We start from the raw sequence: 20,519 nt of genomic DNA, 5'->3' as shown, positions 1-20,519 counted from the left end.
CACCGTGGAATTGTTTGAGTAATACAAAAGTTTTCTATGGGTTATTCTGTTTGCAGTCCGGTAAATAAAAACAAAACTCGGAAGCGAAAACCATTGTTTAGGAGATGAGCGCCACGTTATTTGAAACGAAGGATTATTATTATTATTATTATTATTATTATTATTACTATTATTATTATTATTATTATTTCAGGAGATGAAACCTATTCACATGGAACAAGCACACTGGATCCAATGACTGAAAATTCAAGCTTCCAAAGAATGTTAGTTTCAACCTCCCACCGCAGACCCCACACTGCAGCCGCGATTTTTAATCGCCCTGGGGAAGATGGGGACCCGCGACATCTAAGTGACATGCCACGACACTAACCGCTATACCAGTGGACCAGCTAAATATGAAAAAAAAAAAAAAAAAAAAAAAAAAAAAAAATTGTATACCTCAGTTTAACCATACCACTGAGCTGATTAACAGCTCTCCTAGGGCTGGCCCGAAGGATTAGACTTATTTTACTTGGCTAAACCAATTGGTTACCTAGCAACGGGACCTACAGCTTATTGTGGAATCCGAACCACATTAGACCGAGAAATGAATTTCTATCACCAGAAATGAATTCCTCTGATTCTTCATTGGCCCGCGGGGACTCGAACTCGAGCCTAGCAAAGTGCTAGCCGAGAACTCTACCAACTCGTCCAACGAGGAACTGCTAAACATGACAATTCGAGTGACAGAACTGAGGATTAAAATTGACTAGTATACATTCGAAGATTAGTCAACTTTTTATGTCCTTTTAATTTGAAAATTTTTCAAACTACTTTACTCATGAAGAAAAAAAAAAACTCGTCACCATCCTATCTATTTTCATATATATATATATATATATATATATATATATATATATATGTATATATATAATTAAAATATATATATTATATATATATATATTATTATATTAAAATATACTTTATATATATATATATTTATATATATATATATATATATATATATATATATATATATATATATATATATATATATATATATATATATATACAGTACATAGTGTGTGTGTACAAGTGTAAGTGTATATATATATATATATATATATATATATATATATATATATATATATATATATATATATACACGAGTATATGAATATACTTATCCATTAATAATAGTTATCCGATTAATATCTTCTTAGCCTTAAGTCTGTTTTGATGATCTCAGTTCACTTTTGGTTTTCATTGGTAACTGTTGTTCAGAATTCGATTTTCGTCTAGTGACATCAACTATGTTCTCGGTATTTCCTGTTATAATATTTCTTCACAATTTTTCCATCATAAGAGCCTAAATCAACTGAACTAAGAACGTGCTATAAAATATGTAGATCTGAGCATTTAAGTGCCTCCAAATTATTGTGTATCATACATGAAAATTATATGAATTTAGCTTTCTAAACGGACATAAATTTTAAAATTAATAGTGACAGGACTTATATTTTTAGTTCTTTTCCAACGGGTTTAAATAGTGATGAAATATTACTCTGGCTTTACTTCACTAGCAATCTCCGGTTATACAAAAATTTATATCTGAAAAAAAAAGCAAATTATTTTATACAACTGCATAGTAGTTCGAGCCTAAATTTTCCGAGTTTTCCATAAGTTTTCGATTGCAGCAAAATCATGGGAAAGGCAGCTCTTCAAGAATCTCTTTCAGTGGGTCCATTTCTTCTGCTACATCTTATCCGTGAACCCCGGAGATATTGAAAGGACTCCTTGTGATTTCATCATCATCCTTTCGAAATCGGAGATTTTGCTGATAACCAAAGTGCTTATAAAATTGATTTCCCTATGAGAGGGGACACGCATACACTTATACAGACGCACACACACATGTATATATATATATATATATATATATATATATATATATATATATATATATATATATATATATATATATATATATATATGTATATTGGGCTATTCAAAAGTTTTGCCTCACCCAGAAGCGTCAAATGAGAGATATGGTTCATCATTTCTAACATTAGTCGCCAATGCTATATTCATTCATTAAAGAGAAAATTTTTACAGGATAAATTGGACTGAAAGTTCAGTGATTGCCTGATCGAAAGACTTCTCTTCGAGAAATCTTTCGGACTCCGCTGTTATACAGCTTACTTCCAGCTGTAATTTTAACCTTAGCCCTGGCATAGTATCATTTGGACCTCTGTATTAGAAAAATGTTCAAGAACGACCTAAAAGATAAAGTCACTGCCTTAATTACAAATTAGTTACCTTAAATACATGTTCTATGTATTCGTATGTTTAATATAATTTTTTATTTGTAAAAATGCTCATCTTGCAAAAGTTTTTATAGTTTACAAAAAAAAAAAAGAGAATTATTGAGTTGTGCTCTTATAACATTTTATGGTGGTCAGTAACCTTGTATAATCTTTTAATTATCCTGTCCCTGCGTCTGAATGGTTGATCCTAATCCTTTGTAAAACCTCTTAAATATTTACCCTTGTTTTGGCAGTTCTACTAATTCTTCTATTGTGTTGGATTCCAGGTATATATTTTTTCCTTTGTAATCCCCATCTCTTATTTATATGAGCTTTCTTTGTAAACTTATTTTTATATTTCTTCAGTCCGCTAAGTAAAGGACGACAAGTCGAAAGGCCTTGCAGCACTCCACTGCTTCTCTTTCCTTCGTGGATTTTGTCTTTATTTATATATTCATCGCGTTCCATATTTTCGTGATTCACTTATACACACACATATACATATATAATTTGCTGTTTGTGAGAGAGAGAGAATCTTTTCGTCCGATATGAAAATGCTAAAACCGATATCTTTTCACCAAAGTTACTCTTTCCTTTTTCGCCTTGCAACTGACATCGCTTTGCCTGCATCACCGTTTACTTGAAAATATGTCTAGTAAATGTCGCGAGGCAAATAAGCAAGTCGGAATATTTCATAGCATAAAAAAATATTCTGTGAAGGTTAGGTCATTTATCTTGGTTTTATAACTACTCCTGGGAAATACGTTCTGCAGAATACAATTTAGGAAGGAAAGGAAAATTGAGTGATAAAAATAACATGGTAAAGTACGTAAACTTGTTATCAATTGTATCCTATATTCCGCTAAATAAACAGTGACGTTATGCATCCTTTGGTGAAACGCTGAGATTTATGTGAATACGTACTCAGTGTGTTGTCTGCATTGCAATCTTCACCTCTATCACAGAAAATATATTGTCACTTTGGAAACTGCTGCGAAATCCTTCCATACGCCTTCCGAAAACGTTCTCTTCCTCGTGAGACGTACATAAAGTGGGTATGCACGTTGCGCAACCAATGAGCGGCACTCAATGTATCTTTATTAATAATTTTTCTACAGAATTTATGTTTTAATATTAAATGACCTCCTACGATATCTCCTCTGTATACATAAATTACATATCCTTTTCGAGGTTTTTAATTACAAACAAATACGTTCATCCTTTGTAATCTGAAGTATATACTTGTGATTTCGATATTAGTTAGCATCACTCCTCTATGGCAGCCAGCATGTTATTTTGCATTAAATAACATCGTTACTAAGATGCTAAAAATAAAAACGAAAACGGAGAGAGGGAAAAAGTTCATAAATTGGATGATGAAAGCCTCATGTTTATCAGCATCAACAAAGGAAAAATGATTGATCTCTTTACACTTAAATTTATTTTATTTACAAAATAATAAAGGAAAATTAAGAACTTGTGATAAAATTATCGACAGTGAATCCTTCCGCAGTTTTATGCACACTTGAGAACAGTTATAAATTTACACATACAAAGCTGTTGAAAATATGAAACATCAAAAGATGGTTCTCCGGAGACCTTTTGTCTTTGTATAAAGTCAATAAGTTTTTCTGGAAATTCACGAATTTCAAAATGTCGCGCCCTGGAGACTAGCTGTGTTTTTTTTTTTTTTTTATTTATCCTTTCAACGTTTATATTTCTTAACCTAAAGCTATGTAGACTAAAAGGCAGATGTGTAGTCGGCAACGTTTTGTCCGTGTTATTTCTATTCTATTTATTTTTCCCGCTGCCAAAAACATGAAACGAGAGAGAGAGAGAGAGAGAGAGAGAGAGAGAGAGAGAGAGAGAGAGAGAGAGAGAGAGAGAGAGAGAGAGAGATATAAAAATTTGAGAGTACAGGCCAATTAACTAAACTTTAGTAAAGCTGCGCTACAGTTAGATAAATTTGAAAAGAAATGCTGTAGCTTTAAATAATTAGATACAGTAATACCAGTTTGTTGTGATTATACTACTATGAAAACAGATTATAAAAAAATTTGCCCTTGGAAATTTTGGTAATGTCTCGAATACTAAAATATAGATCATACATAAGTGACAAAATGTATCCTAGTTTTAGAAAAAGAAAAAATAAATCGTCGACAAAATGAGGATGGCTTAAATTAATTCTGGGTTTAGGAACATAAGAATTTGAATAGGACAATTCGGAACAGAAATGGAAGTCGACGGGTTTGTCTGGGATAAGCATATATGTTTATTTATATATTAAATAAAGGTTGTCATAAAAACACCAAACAGTGTAATTTTACAGCGTTATATATCGGCAACTAATCTTTCCCTCAACCTGCCCGTGCGGGATATGGTAGTTTTCGAAGTATGACGCTGTAAAACTTAACCTTTTGAGCGTTTTATGGGTAACCTTTCTCAGGTGGAATTCTCTTATAACAGCAAATATTTTATAGTCATACAGTCATACATCCACACAAATACACACATACATATATATACACATATATATGTATATACTGTATGTATGTGTATATATATATAATGTATATATCTATGTACAATTAGACATTTCGTTGCATAATCCTTATGGTCTGAAGTTGTTAAATTTCCTGGGAGAAATTAAGGAAAATACCAGAATCTTGAGGACTTGATTGGAAATCAAAATTTTTTGTCCTAGAAATCCAACTACAAATAAATCTTATGAGGGAAACGACAGCTACCCTCATGGGAAGAACTAAAATGATAAATAATTTGTATTAACATGAGTATACTCAATGCAATGTATAAGAGAAGAAGGTTGTTTCTTTGACTTAAAAGAAAATATCGCTTTCTCTTCAGGCTTGTTCTTTCCTCCTCTCTTTCCTGCCTGCCTATCGTTGTCTTTTAGAATGTCTGCCTCTTGGATCAGTCAGTCTGTTTGTTCCTTCCACACCACTAGATCTCTAGCTTCAATCTGTCAATCTGTTTATCTCATACCTGTCTGTACTCTCTCTCTCTCTCTCTCTCTCTCTCTCTCTCTCTCTCTCTCTCTCTCTCTATGTCTGTCTGTCAGTCTGTCTGTCTGTCAGATCAGTCTGTCTGTCTGTCAGATCAGTCTGTCTGTCAGTCAGTCAGTCTGTCAGTCAGTCTGAAGTCAGTCTGTCTCTCTCCCTCTCTCTCTTTCAGTCTGTCTCTCTCCCTCTCTCTCTTTCTCTCAAATGTTACCCAAGTAAAAGGAGTGTTCAAAAGCTCGCATCGCAGGCAGAAACGACAGACCTTCCTTGAGCAAACATGACCTGTTTTGCAGTTTGCATCCAAAACAAAATGCGTCAGAGTCTGTGTGCAATAAAACGCCAAGTGGTAAACTCTCTGCACTTCGGGTTTCCTCTCCGCCGACTCGAGAATGCGTGAATCAATAAACTTTTATCCTTTATATCCTCTCTGCATTCAGAAACGAGAATGTACCTCAAAATAGAGGCAATGGAGGATTATATGCATACATACATACATACAAACATACATAAACATACATACATGCATACACACACACACACACACACACACACAAACATACATATATACATATATATATATATATATATATATATATATATATATATATATATATATATATATATATATATATATATATATATATGTTTGTATGTATGTATATAATCAGTGAATAAAAGTGTGTCTAGGTAAAATGACAAAGAGATAGATATGTAAATACAACGAATATTGTGAACGATTATTCTTCAAAAATTGCTCAGGATTTTAAGCTACAACCGCACTAATGCTACACTGTAATGCAAATCATAAGTTTAATAAGAAGGCAAGGCTAAGTCCATAAATACCAAGAAAAAAAAACAAGTGACGAATTCGACTCCTGTGATATCAATTTTCAGCGAATATTAGAGATCATATCATATTCAAACCGGAGGAAGGAGGTAGAGGAAATAAAAAAGATCTCGCGAAAAACCCGGGCGTACAAAGCTGGCGGTACCGAGGTCCTGGCACTTACAAGCTAAAAATAAACCTGAACGATCATCGGACAACTTAAAATAGACTCCCCTGGGAAAGAGACTAAAGGTGATGGGTTTGCTGGGGCAAGCAGGCCTTTGAACAAACGACACGGAGATGCCTTTCTGTTGATAAAGGACAAGTGCAGTTTATATTTATGAATCAGAAAAAGGAATAGTTGATGGTTGGGTACAGTTACGGAGGAAAGATTAAGAAATAATGAATCAGATAAAATAACAACGTTGAGAGCTAGAGCTGTTAAAAGTAGCTACGAGGTGAATTCAGTTTTCATACTCTTTCTTCATTACGTTACAATATGTGGTGATCGGATTAATAGTAATAATTTGGGGTTAATACCTTTCATGTTGCAGATCCCGATTACCACCAGCGAATACTTGGGTTAAATATGTCAGCATTTTTGTCCCTCTATCTTTCTGTGTGGCCACGAGGAAAATGAAACAAAGAAGTACAAGATGTTTTGCTTTAACCCTACAGCAGTCTCAGTCTCGTGGAAGCTTTGAAGTTAAGGCGAAAGATCTTCACTTCGATGTATCACCTTCTTGTGCCATGAACTCAGTTTACATTTAATATTCCGTTTTACTTCCATTTATAATATACACACATACTCGCATATACAGTATATATATATATATATATATATATATATATATATATATATATATATATATATATATATGTATATATATATATTTTATATATATATATATATTATATATATATATATATATATATATATTATATTAGATAAATGGATAGATAGATATATGCATACATAGTTACCCGTATACATGTGTGTGTATGTGCGCGTCAGTAATCCGTTCTACCTAGTATGAAACTGCCCCAAAGAAAAAATCTTGGGACAGCCACCACCACTGGAGACAAAATCAAAGTGCTGCAAACTGCTGTGGGAAATACCTTGCAAATACCACTGAAGATCCGCAAACTTCATTTTCCTTTTCATTTAAACTGGACGCCGGTGGGACAGGAATAGAATTAACCCCGTGGGAGTCTTATAATTAGAAAAACCAATTCTTTCCCCCAATAATCCTTTTATGTTTTCGACACAGAAACTGATTCAGGCATTTTCTGTGTGAACCTAAAAACAACACCATTTTTACATACTTTTCCCCCAACTTTAATCCACGAAGAAGTAAAAGAAAATAAAAGAGCGAATTGAAATTCAAGAAAGAGAAAAGTTTGCTCTAGGAAAATATTTTTGCAGTTCACCTACTGTTGAACATTTAAGAGGTGATTCACTGCGCCGGTGTCTTTTATAGAGATCTGCACCTGGACCCCATCAAGAGATTAGAGCCATGGCATGAACGCTAACAGATTATTTTTCAACATAATGCAAACGACACTTGTTCACTAACCTATTCTGTATCAGCGACGCACTAATAAAGGCCGTTCTCTCTCTCTCTCTCTCTCTCTCTCTAATATAAATATATATATATACATAAATATATATAAATATATAAAATATATATACGTATATATATATGTATATACATACGTATATATATATATACATATACTAAGAAATCACATAAGTAAGCGCGTGATTTTGTTTATCAGCTGAAGCCACTGGGAAAGTTCAAATTGAAAAGACAGAGTGCCAAGTACTTTCTGTGTATTTTAACACATCTTCAGGGCACAAAACATATATATATACATAATATATATATATATAAATATATATATGTATATATATATATATATAATATATATATACTGTATATATATATAAATATATATACAATAAATATATAGTTATATGATGAATATGTATAGTAATCTTATATCATATATAATATAGGCTGATATATATTCTGAAGGACATAGATATATGCAGCATTCAATCTATCCGGATATTAAGGTCATATATATATAAAAGCTCTTTATTCTATGTATCACAATCAAACTATTTTACAAGTTGCAAAAAGTGTTCAATTAACGCACTTTTGCAGTAAACTATCGTTCTCATTTCTTCCCAAATGACAACACCATTTGAAAACATTCTGAGTCATTCTTTCACCAGACAATAACCTTTATGCAGCATTCAATCTGTCCGGATATTCTAAGGCCATTCTATTAAAACGAAAAAGATTCAACTTTGTTTCTCCTGTTTATTAAACTTCTGCACTTTGTTTTCGTAAAGAAGAGTTGTTCCTAAGATCCTTTCATATACAGTATATTCCCATATTGGCTTAAAACTTTCAATTAGCGCACTATTTTCAGCAAACTATCGTTCTCCATTCTATCCAAATGACAACACCATTTGAAAACACTGCTAGTCATTCTTTCATCTATTGTACAATAACTTTGGTTTTATACCACTATTATCACCACATTTCTCGCCTCTCCTATTCTCCTAATATATATTGCATACCAAAACGATTCATCACAGCAGATTCAACTTTGTTTCTCCTATTTACCTTAAAGGCAGCACGTATATAAAAACAACAGGTTATTTTGCCGAGGGCGTTTCGCAATATCTCATTGCATCTTCATGGTTGTAATTTGCAATAAAATATAAGTTAAAATCTTATAAAAACACAAAAAAATAATATAACAATTTAAAAGTCACTATAAAGACGGACACGACCTACCTAAACTGAGTTAAAAGAGAAACTAAAGCACCTAACAGAGAAATAGTAAGTAAAAGATGACGTACAGACCAAAACATAAACAAACAACAATTTAGGTATGCCATGTCCGTGTTTATAGTGATTTTTAAATTTATATATTATTTTTTGCGTTTTTTTTATAAGATTTTAAGTAATATTTTACCGTAAAATACAGCTTTGAAGATGCAATGAAATACTGCGGAACGCCGTCGGCAAAATAAACTGTTGTTTTTATTTACGTGTTGCCTTTGCCTGATGCCCCCTCAATATATATATATAATATATATATATATATATATATATATATATATATATATATATATATATATATATATATATATATATATATATATATAAGTATATATGTATGTATATATATCCTCATTAGGGAAAATAGTTGTTCTTCTAGGAGGTAACCTTAAAATGAAAGGTTAATAATCAAATGAACCTCGTGAGAAAGGAAAAGCTGCTCGATATGAGGGCAGGTCCGAGTTGATGGAGTGAGTATTTAGGAATTTTGTTGAATTTAGAAGGCCAAGTAAGCCCATGCTGAGTCATGCAAGCGTGGGAAAGATAGGCAAAGGTTTGAGACTATTTGTGGAAGTAACTGTTGAGGATATCCTTAGGGCAATTAAAATGAAATATGAAAGGATTACAAGTGATATGCTGCAGTAAGCCGGTTGTGTGGTTGAGTGGTTGATCACCGTTTGCGAGGGGTATTCGGGTGAGGGAAACGTTCTAAAGGGATGTGAGAAGAATAATTGATTAAATAAATAATGGTAAGGGTAACAGAGGTGCGTGTACGAATTATTGGGGTAATATTTCTTGGTAACAGAGGGAATGCTCACGTAGGATTTTGACTGAGAAAGACAGATGGCACAAAGAACGATAAGGAAAATATATACAGCGTGGTTTTAGACAAGGAGGAGGGTGAGTGGATCATATGTTTGTCATGAAACTGTTATGTTGTAAGTTTGAAAGTGAGGGGAATATGCTTATGGTACAACTGATAGAGAGATGATGTGGAGGGTGTTTTGATGTATGGTATAGTGAACAAGTTGCTAAGAGTGATCAAAACTTTATCATGGAAACCAAGTGTGTCAAAGTATGTGGTGAGGAGAGTGGCAGGTATGATGTAAACGTTGGTCGGAGACAAAAATGTGTTATGTGTATGTGGCTATTCAATATCTTTCAGGAGGGTGTTTTTGAGTACCCAAAGAAAGGAGAGGAGGTGCAAAGTTTTGGGATAAGACAATAATGATTACGAAATGGTTTGGGATAGTGAAGAGAAAAAACAAGTAAAAAGGTTTGAAAATGCTTGAAAGAGGAGAAAGATGAGAGTGAATTTGAGCAAATTTAAAGTTATGTGGGTAACTGGGAAAAAGGAAGATAACCCATGAACGTTGATATGGATAGTTGGAGAATGAAAGAGGTTGATCTGTAATACTTGGGAGTAAATATAATGGTTACTGGTGGATGTCGAATGCAAATGAAAGAAAAAGGGTTAACGCTGTTAAGATGAACTGAATGCTTGGTACATATCGCATAAGAAAAATAAAAATGGTGAGAAATGTGGAGGTAGGTAGAATAATTAGTAACAAAGTTTCAGCTAGTGATAGGATGATAAGGTGCTTAATATGGTTCGATCATGTGAACAGAATGGAAAATAACATACCTGGGGGAAAATGGTATATAAATTAGAAATATTAACGGGGAGATAGAGCTAGAAAAGGATGGACAGATTACGTAAAATAGGAACTGAAACGGAATGGCCCTAATATCCTGTAAGTGAGCAAGCACATGCTCAGTGTGAGTAAGGGGGTTCAACGTGCTACTAATGAATCTTCTGTTTACACGTTATGAATTGGCAATGTTGTGGGTGTTTTTTACATATGGGTTCATCTGCGAATCTGAAGTTATGCTGTAGTATGACTGTGGCGGTATGGTTGTGGAGCCAATCCGTTTGGGGAGGAGAAGTTGCATATATATTATATATATATATATATATATATATATATATATATATATATATATATATATATATATATATATATATATATATATATATATATATATATATATATATATATATATATATATATATGTGTGTGTGTGTGTGTGTGTGTGTGTGTGTGTGTGTGTGTGTGTGTGTGTGTGTGTGTGTGTGTGGGCGTGTGTGTCTGTTGACGGAATTAACCAGCCGATGGTTACAGAAATATCAAAGAAATTTAATAAGGTAAGGTTTGATGCTCAAAGATTCTACAGGGGCAGTACATTCATCTTAAAAGGTGCAAAATTTACAAGTTTTTTGAATAGGTTTCAGAGTAACCAGGGTAAAATGACGTAAAAAGTCATCCCCTTATCTGTGTTCAATATCATTCTGCAAATTTCTTTTCCGAATCTGGATTTGTTTTTTTTTCTTCTTCAGGACATTCATTTTTCACTATTGCTTTCCCAACTTGCACCAGATTAAATTCGTGATGCGCCTTCGAAATAGTGCTTCCTTGCCGCAATAAACGCATGACAATGGATGTTCAACATACAGAATATACAAATAAGAAAAAGGTAACAAAGGTAAATTTAATGACATGAAGCTAACAAATAAAATTGTAAAATAACATACAAAACAATAAAAACATCACTATAATTCATTCTTCAACGTCTGAAACTGAAACTCAGATTGAGAGTAACCTTAGTTGTAACACCACATTGTAGCATAAATGATTCACTTCTGAATAGAAATTACATTTAAAGAATAATCCAGGAGTATAACCTCCTCAGCTTTGATTACAATGACTGAATGAAAAGAATGCTTAATTTTTTTCTATTGAAATATATATATATATATATATATATATATATATATATATATATATATATATATTATATATAACATATAATATACATATATATATATATATATATATATATATATATATATATATATATATATATATATATATATATATATATATATATATGCGTTAAAAAATGGACTTATTAATTTGCTGCAAAAATCTGGCGAAGGTGTAAAAACGATAAAGGAAATTAGCAATCTAAAAAAGTACATCCTAAAGTAAAACTGTTAATATACATAATACATAATCCTTTACAGCACTAGCAATGATTGTCGACCACCTTAGTTTCTCTGAATTTTTTGTTTGTTTTATTCAAGAAATAGGATCATGCCATTTGCTGGAATTTACCAATGGCAAAACTGGAATTTACCAATGGCAAAACATGCCCTTGGAGCCCAATGTGGTATTTCCACACAGCACTAAACATGAGCAAGAAATTCAGTGGTATATGCAGCGGTTTCGTGCAAGTCCTTAACCTGAATAAGATAAAACTGCTCTCACTGATTTACTTAACAGCCTAAGTACTTGCTATAGGAGCAAAGTTACGGGTAAAACACTAACGGCCTGACATTTAAAAAAAATCAACTGCTACATAAGTTTATATTTTTAATGATAAAAATGAAAGTAATCAATACAATATAAAAGCTTACATTTCACTATAAGCATGAAGAAAATTGACAGAGTTAATAATGCTCCACCGTCTGACAAACATGAAGTAAATTTTACCGTAGATCAGAGGGTATACCATTTCCCATCGGGGGACTTGTCCCTGATGGGAGAAAATCAACCTGATTGGTTGTTTTGTATTAAAACAAAATTCCTGAGTTACTCACCATCCGAGCTAGTACACACAAAACCCATTTCCTCTTGATATCTCTCACATCACATCATAATTTCGAAAAAAAGTGCTATTTAAAAGCCAAACTCACTTCGAAATTACAAACACTGGAACAAACGAACTTCAAAGAGACCTCGCCTGCGTAGATGACAACTAAATTGTCGAAACGCCTTTCTAAACTTCAAACAAGTCGGGGAATAGGCGATACTTAATGCAACTGCCTACTACAGCGATGCCGACTGTATTGCCTCCTTTCAGTTTGAATGTTCAAACGAAAACATTTTTCAATCCACGGACACGTAACGTAAGACGTCTTTTTTCTTCTTCCATATATACCGTATAAATATATAAATATATATTTATATATATATATATATTTATATATATACATATGTATTAAACTTGATCATAATTCAGTTGTACTGTAGCCTACATTCATACAAAGAATAACAGGACCTCATTTAAACAGGATGGTTAATCCTTGAAAGCTTGTAACCTTTGTGAATGAAATCTACTATCCTGTTTAAATGAGGTCCTGTTATTCTATATATATTATATATAAATATATATATATATATATATATACTGTGTATAATACAAAGCACTGGCTTCCTATGAAGTCAGTTTTCTGACCTCTGACAAATCGGGTTAAAAAAAAAAAAACCAAGAGGATAATGGGGGATCGATAGAAAACAGACCACGGCTAATACATAAATTTAACCATTCTGTGCAGGTAATTAACATTGCTTCCGGACATTTCTTTGGGTAAAGTCATTAACATAGATTATTGTGTCGGCGTTTGACTAATTAATACGGCGACCATAATTAATCCAGTAGGTGGCCAGAGTATTACATTTCGAGGCTGCGTTTTTTTGTTGTTTTGCTCTTATGCAAATGCCTTTAGAGTTCGCTGCAAATAAAATAAATTATATTCTTAACATAGGACGCTTATTAATTCCTCAAGAACAGGAGGACATCTGTTTAACTTTCATGGAAAGGTAGACAAACATGTTGTTTATTAACTCATTTTTTTGTGGCCACTGTTAAAATATTTTCTTTGTTTTTTCATGCAATTTTGTTATACCCATCTAGAACGTATACGGGCTACATATTCTTAGAGCCCATACTATGATAAATAGAGGAAAATATAGATGATTTTATACTGTATGTTTAGTATGGGCTGATACAAAATGAACATAATGATAAGTTGTTGACAGGTTATCTGGATATAGAACTCAACCGTGAATATTTTCATTTTTTGTAACGAAATAATAAAAAAAACGTGATAAAGTTTCTTGTTTGAAATACATTTCTTACAGCAATGATATCGAGAAATTGATAATACGTATGGTAGTACATAGTTAATGAAGCATAATTCTTTATAACAAGTCTAAAAGAAAAGGAGGGACATCAGATAACTTTGCATCGAATATCACTTTCACCACAACCCAGAATCTCTGGAGAGCGCCTCCAAAAAATTTTTCGGAATCAGCTCTTCCCGCAGAGAGGATCTGCCCGAATGCCGTACTCGTTCTATCATTCATTTCTTCCGTGCAGTATTTACAGTTTGATAACCCCCAACCTCTCTCTTTTTCCCTCTCCCTCTTAACTACCTTTAGTATAAACACAACTTCCTTCCGTACAGTTATTCCCACTCGGTCATTTCAACTTCCCCGTTCCACCTTTTATTCTCATAAAATAGGAATCACAGTTTCTGTGTTCATATCTCCAAATAAAAGAAAGGGGGAGGGTTCCTTCTGGTTTAGCTGTAGCTGTCCGTTCTTTGGCAGCTATCTTCCGGTATATCTGAAAAATCCACCTGTGTTTTCCGATTCCATGGGTCTCATCAGAGAGAGAGAGAGAGAGAGAGAGAGAGAGAGAGAGAGAGAGAGAGAGAGAGAGAGAGAGAGAGCAAATTTTTGCCATGATACACGAGTGAGGTAATAGCACGCTAAGTAGAAAAATTCCTTTAGTTCAAATAAATCGATAGAAAAATAAGAGTTAATAATCATAGAGAGACTGAAATATTAGATATATATATAGAGAGATATAGATATATATATATAATTATATAATCATAGAGTGACTATATAATATATATATATATAATATATATATGTACATATACTGTATGTATGTATGTATAATACATATACATGTACATATTCGGAAATCAACACTGAGAACGTGTTTCATAGAAATAAATTTCTGACACTCGAAATAAATTTATTTTTGTGAAACACGTTCTCATGGGTCCATTTCCATCATATTCCACGGTGAAGAGGTAAGTCGAATGAACTGTTAGTAATTCGTTAGCTACTGCGTCGGGGAGTTGGGTAAAATTCGCTGATATGTTAGGCGTGTGACCGGGAAAAAACTCAAGAACGCAGTACTTAGTTCCAACTTCTTTTATGACTCGTGTGGAGGAATTGCTAATGCCCTGGAGTCCTGGACTGTCACTTGAAGGACCGGGTTCGCTGCCGATGTGATCAGAAATGTGTGTGTGTGTGAAAATATATATATATATATATATATATATATATATATATATATATATATATATATATATATATATATATATATATATATATATATATATATATATATAGCATATTTAGACAAGAAACAGTAGTTGACACTTAAAATACAAAATAACCGGAACATTTTGAAACCTACTAACCTTGGACTTAGAAAAAAAGAAATAAACTTTCATTACTATTTATAACTGGTTTTCAATGTTCTCAGCAGGATATTAGCATTGGCATTTCGTTTTGGATTCAGTAAGCATGACCACCAAGCAACCAGTTCCTGCTGACAGCTGTAAGTTTTTCGCAGATCTGGTTTTACTCTTTCATACTTCCTGTTGCAAAAAGACTTCCTTATTTTTTGAGATCATACTTTTACATGACTGAGAATGAGTTTTCACGGACATACTAGTCTAGTCTACAAAGTGAATGATGATTAGTATTCTACTACACAGAGCATATTCTTGTCGTCGAGAAAGGAACTTTTTGTTAAATATTAACCACACGATATTTTTGTACTCTAAAATTGAGCATAGTGAAAAAACAGTAGAACCTTCAATAAAAAAAACTTATTTATAAAAAATCACTGTGCCTAAATGAACGCCCTTGTCCGTTTATGAGACATAAAAAAATCTATCTAAAAGTTTATACTCAAATAGATTTTACAATCGTTTTTTCATCAGGTTCAAAAGGCTATGAAGCCAAAAAGAACGAATGCCTGATTACATCTGCTACGTCATTTGTTATTTGTTGACATGATGTACTACAGCGCCATTTACGTGGGCAGCTCTTTGAGGCGCCTACGAACTAGATCAGGACAATACGTAAACATAAACAAAATGGCAATCATTTGTAAGAATTCTATAGCGTATGTTTTTGCAAGAAATACGAGACTGCTTTTTTATGAAGTTTGGTTCTTACACAGATGACTTTAAAGGGTTGGCTAGGTGAAATACACTACAGTCTCAACAGCCTGAAATAGTATATTATTGCTATTTCTATGACTAAGGTGTTTTCTTGCCGTCACTGTTTTCTCGTTCATTTCCAATAAATTGACGCTAGAAAAAAGATGACAGTGGCCCTTTCCTAAGTGCTTAGATCGCTAGAAAACAAAACAAGTGTCAATTTCATTTGGGCCATCCATCTAAAGGCGTATATATACACATATCTAACATATAAATGTAATATAATATATATGTGTATATATATATATATATATATATATATATATATATATATATATATATATATATATATATATATATATATATATAAATATAATATATTTATATAGAACGCACAAAGCTCATAAAAATGCAACTTTTAAAGGTCTTACAAATAATTGCGTTCCACTGGCCATAGAATTAACTTGTCAATGTCCAGCACGATAATTCATAGAGATATTACCTTGCAGATATGTTAATTGTCCTTACAAAAAGCGGAAATTAAGCATAAGCTCTGGTCTGTTTTGTAAACTTGGGATTTCAACAGAAAGACGAAAATACTATTTCCAAACAAGTTTTATTTCTACCCACCCCGCGCCCCTGGCCTTGGCTTAATAAACAAACACATTACACAAGCGCACGCACACAGATATATATATATATATATATATATATATATATATATATATATATATATATATATATATATATATATATATATATATATATCCGCAGTGTGTGTACACAACTTTGTAAATGAAAAAACATAATCCTTAAAGCCCTGTCCACACTAGCGGGCACTGCCCGACGGGCAAACACTGTTCCCATAACCCGTTCCACTAAACTTATAGACCGATATGGAGACAGAACGATGCTATTGTCTGGTAACACTGCTTCAGAAACGAGAGAAAATATAAACAGCTAAGTGCCCGTCGGGCATGCCCGCTAGTGTGGACAGGCCACAAGTCTCTCTCTCTCTCTCTCTCTCTCTCTCTCTCTCTCTCTCTCTCTCTCTCTCTCTCTCTCTCTCCTTTATACCTTTAAATCTAGCGTAACATACCTTGAGGGCACACTCCATTTTTCCATTAAGTACCCCATATTTGATACAATCTGTTGAGGTTAAATTTACACCGAGTATTTTTCTGCCTCGCAGTCGTCTGACCTTCTTTGATCTTCAAAATCCTGTCTTCCGGTTCTTCCTCTCTACTTCACCACTTCTTTTTTGCTTTTCTGAAAAGACAGCTATTGTGCCGGCTTTGTCCGTCCGCACTTGTTTTCTGTCCGCCATCAGATCTTAAAAACTACTGGGGCTAGGAGGCTGCAAATTGGTATGTCCATCATCCACCCTCCAATCATCAAACATACCAAATTGCAGCCCTCTAGCCTGTGTAGTTCTTATTTTATTAAAGGTTAAAGCTAGCCATAATCGTGCTTCTGGCAACGATATATGATAGGCCACCACCGGGTCGTGGTTCAAGTTTCTAGGGCCGCGGCTCCTACAGCATTATACCGAGACCACCGAAAAATAGATCTATTTTCGGTGGCCTTGATTACACGATGTTCAGAAAACTCGACTGCGCCGAAGAAACTTCAGCGCGTTTTTTACTTTTTTTTTCATCGTCACGACTTATCTCGTTAAAAATTCCATAATTCAGTTTAAATACCTTTAAAACTTTTCTATTGAATTTTTATCACTATTTTTATTGGATTATTACTAGCGGGGGAAAAAATTATTTTTCCCAATCCCCAAAACTTGTTTCCAATTTTTTTATTACACACAATTTTCAAATCCTCGTGGGTGATATATTAATCCAGAATATCATAAAGCCGATTCACTTCGATGCGACGTTTCATTAAATAATTTTTTCTTTTGTAGTTTCCACAGTTGTTTACTTTTTGGAATCATTATCATGAATGTTAGTCTCGTTAATGGGACGTTGTAACATCATGGAAAATTGTTTTCATGAGAAAACGCGTGACTGAGGTCATTAACCGTAAAGCTTTCGTTGAGAATTACACCTACTGTTTTGCTTACATTATATTAATGTCTATACGGAATATTTTTACCCATTATTGGAGATGACAAACATTGCAGGCCTTTGATAGTCAAAGCAACAAAGGACCATTAAATGGCATATTGCCAATGGTGAGCTGATGAGTAACTAAAGAAACCAATCATAAAAGGCATTTACTGCAAAAGTGTTAACTACTTTAATTGTCTTTGGTTGAAATGTATGCAAATGTGCAAAGTATACAACTGCAAAATCACAATCTATATTCAATTACGTCCCACTTGACAACCATTCTATTTCGGTGGGCATTGGCAGTACAACCCGCAAACAAGGTTTAGGCGAGTCAGTAAAATGTATTTTACAGAGGTTTCTCGGCGTTTTCCTCTATGATATAAAGCAACTACATCAACCCTACGAGCTTTTATTCATACTTCAGCCTCCGGGAGAAGCGAAAAGAAGTGCTAACCGCTTGCGAATTCTTATATTGCATTACGAGAGCAGGAATGGGGCCACGGTGCTCTCGTACACAGTCGGCAGGAATATAAATGCATGAGCTGGAATGGATTTCTACCCATCTTGGTGGCTCAGTGTATGAGCTTAGGACTTTAGTTTTCCTGGACGCCGTTTTGTGACGGGTGAGGATAGAATTTTTCCCGTTAATTTTCATTCGACCCTACGTTCAATAATTTTGGTGCGTTTAGGATGATTAAGTTTAAACACAAAATCATATATATATATATATATATATATATATATATATATATATATATATATATATATATATATATATATATATATATATATATATATATATAGTGGTTAACACTTTTGCAGTAAATGCCTTTTATGATTGGTTTCTTTAGTTACTCATCAGCTCACCATTGGCAATATGCCATTTAATGGTCCTTTGTTGCTTTGCCTATATATATATATATATATATATATATATATATATATATATATATATATATATATATATATATATATATATATATATATATATATGTGTGTGTGTGTGTGTGTGTGTGTGTGTACAGAGAGAGAGAGAGAGAGAGAGAGAGAGAGAGAGAGATGAGAGATGTCAGCTCCGCCTCGCTGGCCTCTTCTGAGGTGTGAAGTATGAATAATATTGTCAATTTTACTTTCTATGTGGTGATTTGTGCATTTGAACTTAACGTTTTTGCGAAATTTTTTAGCTGACTTTGGTTCTCATACTTTTAACGTTTTATATTTCATGACCTGCATTCATTTTCCCTTTGCCTTCGTTAAATAAAACCATGGTTATGCAATAACAACAAATGATGCGCTTGATGCAATGCTAATTTATATCTGACCATGTTGGTCCTGTTAAAAACTCTGATGGAATGACCCATCAATTTATAAACACAAATTTGAAGGATAGGAACATTTAATTCAAAGGCCCTTTCTATTTCCATAAAATATTAAAGAGCAACTGTCATTCCTGGTACACTCACAGCATCAGCATGTTGAAAAAACTGTCAGATTAGATACTGTGAGTTGTGTTACCTCGTTTCTTGCCAAAACGATCTGTCACTATTTGGAGAAATGGCTAGCTTTGTCTGATGATTTATGTAGGCAGGCATGCTGACAAACATAAGATTTACGTCATATAATGACACGAGAGCTTCCAACTAAATTCCCAATATTTGCTGAATCTGTCCTTAAAGCGGTGGAATTTACACATCACATATTCAGCTTATCACAAAATTTACATTTTGTGATAAGCTATATATGTGATCCCACGCAATAGCTCATTCTCATGTTTAGTAGAAAAAGTCAGATATTTTCATATACCACCTGTAGACAGTCAAGAAGTCTTACGGATAAAGCTGACTTACATTTAAATATTAAAAATGGATCTGGGAGTTTTATTCTTCTGTGTGCCACTGCTATTTGTACATATTTGTTTTTTAATGTTTCTTGCCTATAAAAATTCACTTACGATTCATCATATTTCGCCTCATGCATATAATACTGAGAACTTTGATTTTATCATTATTATTATCTCCTTCATTTAGTACAAGGTTTATTAACGTTCTCCGTTTGGAGTGGTTTACCAATCAGGAGAATGAACTGAAAGAAATTATTTAGCTTTTAAGTGTTTTCATGCTTTAAATGACGCCCTCATTGGGAGAGAAAAGAGACTGTAAGGGTCGTCCTTCTTGGAAGGCGAAAGAGAAACGATGCTTGGTGAAATATTAAGTCCAATCTTTTTTCATGAAGGGAACAGACAGAAAAGTGTTCATTTTACGCCAGAATTGTTCGACTTTTTTTTTTTACTAATTCCTGTTCAATCAGTCTTTCCATGTATTTTCAACATTTCTGTGATGAAAAATAGAAATATAATCAGACAAAATAT

General features: G+C 33.3%; 2 protein-coding genes across 5 annotated transcripts in view; one reads left to right on the top strand and one right to left on the bottom strand.

The window, feature by feature from the left end:
- LOC136829302 (uncharacterized) overlaps positions 1 to 20,519 on the bottom strand; it is a 516,924-nt gene that overhangs the window by 348,924 nt on the left and 147,481 nt on the right. The gene's annotated exons all lie outside the window — the stretch shown is intronic.
- LOC136829298 (uncharacterized) overlaps positions 1 to 20,519 on the top strand; it is a 135,893-nt gene that overhangs the window by 84,886 nt on the left and 30,488 nt on the right. The window lies entirely within an intron of this gene.

The sequence above is a fragment of the Macrobrachium rosenbergii genome, chromosome 44 (assembly GCF_040412425.1).
Source record: "Macrobrachium rosenbergii isolate ZJJX-2024 chromosome 44, ASM4041242v1, whole genome shotgun sequence".
Classification (NCBI taxonomy): Eukaryota; Metazoa; Arthropoda; class Malacostraca; order Decapoda; family Palaemonidae; genus Macrobrachium; species Macrobrachium rosenbergii.
Note: the sequence above shows the minus strand (reverse complement) of the source record. Positions and strands in the feature narration are given on the sequence as shown.